This window comes from Bidens hawaiensis, unplaced genomic scaffold (assembly GCF_021521415.1).
Source record: "Bidens hawaiensis isolate Kalapana, Puna unplaced genomic scaffold, B.hawaiensis_p1.1 tig00032720_1, whole genome shotgun sequence".
Classification (NCBI taxonomy): domain Eukaryota; kingdom Viridiplantae; phylum Streptophyta; class Magnoliopsida; order Asterales; family Asteraceae; genus Bidens; species Bidens hawaiensis.
Window position 1 is genome coordinate 79137 of NW_027505259.1, and position 9735 is coordinate 88871.

Here is a 9735-nt window from a genome sequence, read left to right on the forward strand (position 1 = left end):
TAAACATGCAAAATTAGAATTTAACTCAAGATTCCATAATCATATAAAAGAGTTAAATTACAAAAGTCTTTTAAACGTAAATACAAAATAGATCAAATCCAATTACTAGAATATCGAAGTCTAAGCCACTCGCATGACGCTCATGTTTCGGTCTTTCTAGGAGCTTCGTGAATGGATCCGCAAGATTTTGATCAGTTCCAACTTTGCGAATACATATCTTTCTTTTTTCAACTTCATCCCTTATGTAGTTGAATCTCCGCTCTATGTGCCTTGTCTTTTGGTGCGAACGAGGTTCCTTGATTTGAGCAATCGCACCCTCGTTGTCACAAAAGATTTCTAGGGGTTCTTGAATGGTAGGGACCACCCCTAGATCAGTAATGAATTTCTTCAACCATGCAGCTTCCTGAGCTGCCAATGAAGCGGCGATGTATTCTGATTCTGTAGTGGACAATGCTACCACTTCCTGTTTTGAGCTCTTCCAAGAGACAGCTCCTCCATTAAGAGTGAACACATACCCAGATTGTGATCGAGAATCATCTCGATCAGTTTGAAAGCTCGCATCCGTGTAACCTTTTATAGCGAGTTCCTCCTCACCAGATCCATATATCAGAAACATATCCTTAGTTCTCCTAAGGTATTTCAATATGTTCTTAACAGCCATCCAATGACTGTTTCCTGGATTCTGTTGGTATCTGCTTGTCATGCTCAAAGCGCATGACACATCCGGTCTAGTACATATCATCGCATACATGATGGATCCTATAGCAGAAGCATATGGGATTTGTTTCATTATCTCTTGCTCACCCTTTGAGCTTGGACATTGAGCTGAACTCAATATAGTCCCTCTTTGAATAGGTACCAAACCTTTCTTGGAGTTTTCCATCTTGAACCTTTTCAAGATTTTATCAATGTATGTACTTTGGTTCAAACCTATCAAGCGCCTTGACCTATCCCTATAGATCTTTATTCCCAAAATATAGGCAGCTTCACCAAGATCCTTGATGGAAAATCTACTTCCAAGCCAAGCCTTAACGCTTTCCATGGTTGGAACGTCATTTCCAAATAGTAGAATGTCATCGACATACAATACTAAGAAGGTTATTATACTCCCACTAGCTTTCTTATACACACAAGCCTCATCAGCGTTCTTGATGAATCCAAAATTTTTGATTTCTTCATCAAAACGATGATTCCAAGTTCTAGATGCTTGTTTCAATCCATAGATTGATTTCTTTAACTTGCATACTTTATTAGGATGTTTCGGATCGACAAAACCTTCAGGCTGAACCATATAGACATCTTCCTCAAGATATCCATTTAGGAAAGCGGTCTTGACATCCATTTGCCAAATTTCATAATCATAATGTGCAGCTATGGCAAATAATATCCTAATAGACTTTAGCATTGCTACAGGCGAAAAAGTTTCTTCATAATCAACCCCTTGAGTTTGAGTGAAACCCTTAGCTACAAGTCTTGCTTTATAAGTATCCAAGTTTCCATGCATATCAGTTTTTCTTTTGAAAACCCACTTACTTCCAACAGCTTTGGAGTTGAGTGGTGGTTCAACCAATTCCCAAACTTGGTTGTCATACATGGATTGCATCTCAACGTTCATGGCTTCAAGCCATTTGTCACAATCATTCTTGGACATTGCATCACGGTATGTGGTTGGTTCATCCGAATCTACCACGTAGCAACCTTCTACAAAAAATCCATATCTTTCAGGTGGATTGCTAACTCTACCAGATCTGCGAACGTTTTGTGTGTTTTGATCAACCACTTGATCACTTTCAACAACCTCTTGTTGAGTGCTAGTATCAACCAATTCTGTATCATCTTGTGGTTCTTGATCCTCATCAAATTTCATTGTTCTATTATTAGTTCCTTCCTTAAGGAACTTAGTTTCCAAGAACTTACCCTTTCGAGCAATAATAACCTTTTGCTCACTAGGGTCGTAAAAGTAATATCCTAAATCATCTTTAGGATAACCTATAAAGATACACTTAGTGGATCGGACTTCTAATTTGTTTGGGGTGTATTGCTTTACATAAGCTTCACAACCCCAAACTTTTAAGAATGATAGCGATGGAACCCTTCCATGCCATATTTCAAAAGGTGTCTTCTCCACTTTCTTGGTTGGAGCCATATTCAATATGCGAACGGCGGAAAGTAAAGCATAGCCCCAAAATGATAGAGGTAAAGTGCTTCTAGCCATCATCGATCGAACCATATCTAATAGGGTACGATTTCTCCTTTCAGACACACCATTATGTTGTGGTGTTCCAGGTGGAGTAAGTTGTGAAATAATTCCACAACTCTTAAGATGATCTTGAAAAACACCACTTAGGTATTCACCTCCTCTATCACTACGAAGTATTTTGATTGTGGTCTTGAGTTGTCTTTCTACTTCAGTTTTGAAGTCTTTGAACATTTCAAAAGCTTCATCTTTGTGTTTCATTAAGTACACATAACCATATCGACTATAATCGTCAATAAAGGTAATGAAGTATCTTTCACCATTCCTAGTCATTGGTCTAAAAGGACCACATACATCCGAATGTATGATACCCAATAATTCTTTTGACCTTTCAAAAGTTTTATTAAAGGGCTGCTTTGTCATTTTGCCTTGTAAACAAGATTCACATACATCAAATGAATCATACTCATTTGTTTCTAGAATACCATTCTTGCGAAGAGTTTGCATGCGATTCTTGCTTATATGTCCAAGGCGACAATGCCAAAGATAGGAATCACCCAAGTCCTTCTTGAGTTTCTTGGTGTTGACATTGTACATTGAACTACTATGTGACGCACCAATTTGATCTATTTCATATATACCATTCATGGGTATAGCTTTAAAATAAAATATGCCATTCATCAAAACATGAATATCATAATCTATAAATTTAAGATCAAAGCCACATTGTTTTAAAAGGGACACGGAAATAATGTTTCTTCTTAACTTAGGAGCATACAAAACATTCTTCAAAATTACTTCCAAACCACTTGGAAGCTTTAACGTGTAGTCTCCTTGGGCTTGGACTTCAACTCTTGCTCCATTGCCCATAAAGAGACTAATGTCCCCTTTGTTGAGTTGTTTACTTCTTTTGAACCCCTGCAACAAATTGCAAATGTGAGTTCCACATCCGGTATCAAGTACCCATGTATTTGAAGAAATAACATTTAGTTCAATATGTATAGTAAAGATAATACCTGAGGTATGCCCCGCATCCCTCTTATCTTTTAACGCTTTGAGATAGGTCGGACAATTCCTTTTCCAATGACCTATCTCTCCACACTCAAAGCATGGATCTTGCGCCGCAACCTTTTGCTTCTTTTCCTTCGGTTTGGTGGGCGTGATGGCTTTCCCCTTTCCCTTTCCTCGGACGTGGCCCTTGCCCTTAGCAACACTTGCTTTGGGGTTGGAGTTATGTCCCCTTTTTCCTTCATCGATTGTTAGAACGGGTAAAGCCTTTTTACCCATTCCCGCTTCGGCCGTTCTTAGCATTGCGTGAAGCTCACCAATGCTTTTGTCCCACCCATTCATGTTATAATTCATGACAAAGGTTTCAAACCTTTTGGTCAAAGAGTTGAGGATCAAATCCGTAGCCAACTCATTAGACACGGGACAATTCAACCTACGAAGCTTTTCGATGTAGCTTTTCATCTTTAGGACATAAGACGAGACGGTTTGGGTTTCTTCCATACGACATGCATGAAACGCTCGAACCGTTTCGAAACGTTCCGCTCTAGCTTGTTGAAGGAACATTTCCTTCAATTGAGTTATCATGTCGTATGCCCCATGATGCTCGAAATCCTTTTGGATTTCGGGAATCATAGTCCCTAACATGAGGCAAGAGGCTTGTACCGAATCTTTGGTGTACTTGACCCAATCGTTGTAAGCCTCCTCATTTTCCACGTCAGGCTCGTCGGGAATGGGATCGTCTAAGACATATGATATCTCTTCTTGCTTGAGAACTATTCTCAAGTTGCGATACCAATCCATAAAGTTATTATGGTTTAGACGATCCTTTTCAAGGATGGTTCTTAAGGATAGGTTACGGGTGTTATGGGTAGAGGTGTTGGCATTGTTAGCGGCCATCTACAAAATTTAACAAAGTTTTATTTTAGTATTATAAACAATTTAATTATTAATACCCTTTTATTCCAGATTTTAAAATAATAATTAAATTCTAGAATCCAACGATAAATCAAATTTCGGTTAGGTGACCTTTATCCCGTTATTTGATTTAACAAGGTAGTCAACCTTGACAATTGCAACCCTTTGCAACTTCTAGATGTATGGGACCATTCGAAATCCTTATTTCGTGTTGGCATGTTTATCCCATCAACACCATTGGATCCCATGCTTAGGTGACCTTTATCACATGGTTTCCAATTCAAGTCGTCCTTCTTGTATAAACATGTAAGATTAACAAACAAGTGGTTAGGTGACCTTTATCCCACAAATATGTTAATATTACCCTAAGTATATTAGTTTGCTCAAAATGGTTAGGTGACCTTTATCCCATTAAAAGTTCCCTAATACGTTAAGTGTCATACAAAAGGATGGTGTTAGACTTGTTTCCTTGGTAATATGAAAAAAGGGATTTTAAATTTTCAAATATTCTAGTTGAAAAACATTATGCCATATCCTAACATGCATTTAGTAATATGGCGATTTTGAAAACCAATTTTCAAGGTTCTAGATATAATAAAACCAATTTTATTATATGTGAGTGATCGCTTAGTTTTAATAAACCCATTTAATTAAACTAATTGACGCGATATTACCAAATATATATTAGAACCCGTTTTATGCTTGTTGTCGTTCCTATGTGACGGTTTGGATATCCTAATATCTATCAACCACACATTACATTAAGTAAAACAAACAACCAAGCATACACATGCAAAATATAGTCATAACCGAAAACCGCTAAATTTGACCATACTTGTTTGCCGAAACAAGTATAGGTCATTAGTCACACCTAAGGGACAAAACATGACACAAGGATGGAATGTTGACTCCCACTTGATCTTGCATCCAAATGCTTCAAGTATCCTTTCCAAGTTGTTGTGTTCTTGTTGGGCTTGTTAATGGGCTCCAAACTTCCAAAAGTCTTCTTGGGCCCAAGAGTGAAATTTATGGGCCTAATGGGCTTGAATCCCATGATGGGCCGGTGAGGCCCAACAAGCCCAAAATTTCGGCCCAACCAATTTCACCAAATCTTGCATCTTCTAATTTTTTACAAAATGTATCCTAATACATATTTAAAAAAAAAAAAAAAAAAAAAAAAAAAAAAAAAAAAAATGCAACTAATCTACTTATTACATACCATCTTATGAATAAATAAATTACATAAGTCTAAGATTATGAATTATTACAACCATATTGAATAATAAACATAATCAACATACACAAAACAACAATCAACACATCCAAGGTCTAGGTTTCGGTTATGACACATCCAAACATACCAAATGTTCTAAGCATGCAACCTAAGCAACCAATGCCCAAACATCACCAAAAAAAAACGGCCCCCCCCCAAAGAGGCTACGGCCACCCCCCCAAAACTTTTTTACAATTTTGATATTTCATCATCCAAATGTTAAATGGTTTCCTAAGATCTTTCCATGCATGTCAAGATCTTACAAAACCATGAGGGGTAAAATCCACCAAATTTTCGGACCTCCCTTTTCACCCATGAAAAATCCGAAAAGTATGAACACAAAAGAAGCATAAGTCCTTGTAACCGGCTCTTGATGCCATTGTTGGGTTTTATGCAAGTTTATCAAAGTCTAAGTTAACCATATTTAACTAGAAAACGCAACGGAAGCTAGTGTTTAAAACTTGTTATGAACATACCATTATGTTAAAACTAAAACCCGGAGAACAAGGATCAATATTACAAGAACAAAATGCTCACAAAATGTAAGTTGTACCTTCTTATACCTTATAAGAAGATGTAGGTGGATGAAGAAGATGATGTCTTCAAATGGCAAGGTTGCAAAGGAGAAACCCTCAAGCTTTGTATACCCCAAGCTTTTGAGCAACAACACCAACTTGTTGCTAGGATTATAACACTTGAACAAGCTCACAAAACACCCAATTTTTCTGCCCAAAATGGCCGTGAGTTTTAGAGAGAGAGAGGAAGAGTGTTTTTGCTTGTTTTTAACACTTGAGAGTACTTTGAAGGAAAAAGTAAAATTGCATGTTATGTGTGTGGAGGATCAAAAAGGGAACCCATCATAAAATGCAAAGAGCATCTTGGTTTTGATTGGGTAAAACCACCACCCCACATGGGTGGCCGGTTTTTGTATTTATTTATTTATTTTTTTTTTTTGTTTTGTTTTAACAATTAAAACATCTCCATCTCATACTTTATAAAACTAATTTTATAAAACATACATGCTATCTTAATTATTTAACCAATTAAATAATTAATTTATATAAATAAATTATCCAGATAATTTATTTAAATCATCAAGTGTAATTATTTAGAAAACCAATTTTCTAATTGCGCAGTGTTCGGTATTCGTTTAAGTGATCAAATCACTAAAAGAATACATTTGGTGTTGTCTAGCTTGTTATTGGGTATGACCCGACTTGGATCAAACACAGTTAGCCACATTAATATAAATATGTGTCTCGGGCATATGAAATTCCAACAAATAGATCGGCTTTTTGAAAATCTGTGTGCACTTTCTCAAGATCAATTAATTTCTTTTCATAGCAATCCCGTATAAAATGATATCGAATTTCGATATGTTTCGTTTTAGAATGTTGTACGAGATTCTTGGTGATACTAATAGTAGCAGAATTATCAATTAAAATGGGAGTAGTAAGAAACTTCAAACCGTAGTCGCGAAGATGTTGTTGTATCCACAAAACCTGGGAACAGCAACTCGAGGCTGCAACATATTCAGCTTCGGCGGTTGAAGTGGAGACCGTTGTCTGCTTCTTACAATGCCAGGAAACAAGCCGGCTTCCTAAGAATTGACATCCTGCAGTTGTTGAGTTGAAGTTGATCTTGCATCCTCCATAATCTGAGTCTGAGTAGGCAGTAAGATCGAAAGTATTATCTTTGGGGTACCATAACCGGATGTCAGGATTTCCCCGTAGATATTGCAAAATACGCTTGACCGCTGCCAGGTGAGTCACTCGGGGACTAGCTGGATACCTAGCACAAAGACAAACAGCAAACATAATATCAGGGTGAGAAGCCGTTAAATACATTAAAGAACCGATCATGGCACGATAGAGGGTAGGATCAACGAAATCCTCCAATTCATCCGGTGATAGATTGTGCCCTACTGGAAGAGGAGTAGAAGGGATTTTTCCGGCAGAAATCTTGAATCTGCTCAAAACGTCGTTCACATACTTAGTCTGGTGAATAAAAATTCCGTGAGCAGACTGGTGAACCTGTAACCCTAAAAAGAAATTCATCTCTCCCAGCGAGCTCATCTCGAACTTTGTTTGCATGGACTTCTCAAACTCCTTACACAATGTGTCGTTTGTAGACCCAAAAATAATAACATCGACATAAATCTGGACTAGGAGAAGATCGTCACCAACAGTTTTATGAAATAAAGTGCAGTCGACAGTCCCTCGTTTGAAGCCATTATCAGTCAGATGGTCGGCGAGCGTGCTATACCAAGCTCTCGGGGCTTGATGTAGACCATACAGGGCCTTGTTTAATCGGTAAACACGGTCCGGATAATCAGGATCTTCAAAATCAGGAGGCTGTAAAACAAACACTTCCTCGTGTAATTCACCATTGAGAAAAGCACTTTTAACATCCATTTGATAGACCTTGATATTCTTATAAGCTGCATATGCCAGAAAGATTCGAATCGACTCTAATCTTGCCACTGGCGCATAAACCTCAGTGTAATCAATACCCTCTTGCTGATGAAATCCCTGCACCACTAAACGTGTCTTGTTTCTCACAATTACTCCACGATCATCCTTCTTACACTTATATACCCACTTAGTCGGAATTGCCTTCTTGACTCTAGCAGGTTTATCAATAAGATCCCAAACACCTAAACGAGCAAATTGTTGTAGTTCTTCTTGCATAGTTTCTATCCAAGAAGGATCTTGTAAAGCCACACGAGAAGTTGTTGGCTCGACTTGAGATAGAAAACAGGAAAACTTAGCAACAGCTGCAATTTCAGATGCGTGTAAGTCAGCATGAACACAGAGAGCATTATTGTCACTTGAAGAGGCGATTTGATGTCGTGTCTGAACCCTACATCAAGGTCTCCAATAATTTTTTCTTGTGGATGATAATTATGAATCCTGATAGTCGGATTTTCAGACACAGTAACATTTTCAAATAAGTTAGTATAATGTTCACCCAATTCAGGAGATGAAACATTATTCCCAATTACTGAAGCATTATCATCAGATGAGGTAGAAGCAGTATCAAAATGAACAGGAGCTTCATTTTCAGGTTCTTCAGTTGGAGCAGCAATTGGAGCTTCAACATCATTTGAACTTGCAAATCGTGGAATTTCCAAATGTTCTTCAAAATACGCCCGAACTACATATTCATCTGGATGATCAGTTGATGGGGTGAAAGAATTAAATAGGCCATTATAATCAAACATCCATTCGGGACCTTTCCCTTGTGAAGGAGTAGTGTACTTCTGACAATCAACATGGTACCACTCTTCGACACAACCAGACGTAAAATTGAAAACTCGTTTCTTAGGTGACGCATACCCTAAGAAATAACCCTCAATGGCTTTCTCTTCAAATTTACCCGCATCCCTCTTCAGCATAGTACAAGGACACCCAAAAGGTTCCAAATACTTTAAGTTAGGCTTACGATTGTTTAATAATTCATAACTGGTCTTCTTTAGTCGTTTAACCGTCAGAACTCGATTAAGAGTATAGCAAGCCGTATTCACAGCCTCATTCCAGAATTGCATAGGAAGCTTAGAATCAGCGAGCATGGTTCTTGCAGCTTCAATCAAGGTTCTGTTCTTTCTTTCAGCAACGCCATTTTGTTGAGGTACATAGGGTGCACTATATTCTCGGTGAATTCCCTTTTGGATACAAAAGAAATCCAACATAGTGTTCTTGAATTCTGTTCCATTATCACTCCGAATTCTCCTCACCTTTTGTTTGTAAAGTGATTCAATTTTCGTGATAAGGTTTTGTACCAAAACAGGCGTTTGATCTTTCGAGCTCATGAATAAAACCCACGAATATCTCGAATAATCGTCAGTCACGACAAGATAATACCAGTCTCCAGAAATACTCGCACGATTCACTGGACCAAACAAATCCATATGAAGTCGTTCAAGAGGAGTATCAATGGAATTCAATAACTTAGAGGGATGTGTCGTCTTCTTTTGCTTGCCCTTTTTGCATGCAACGCAGTGATCGGATAACTTAAAATTCTTTAACGAGACACCCTCAACTAAGTCATTTGCCATTAAATAATTCTTCTTTCTGACATGTATGTGACCCATTCTACGATGCCATAGAATCGAGTCTTTCTCGGTTGCTTTCGAGACAAAACATGTTTCGATCGATGTGGATACCTTAGAACTCATATTTATGACATAAATATCATTTGATCGTGGTGATCGCATGACAACCATGTCCTCGGGAATAACATAACCCGGTTTCAAGATAAGACATTCTTTGTCAGTAAATATCGTAGTGTACTTTTTATCACAAATCTGCGATACACTCAATAAGTTATGATCAACTTTATC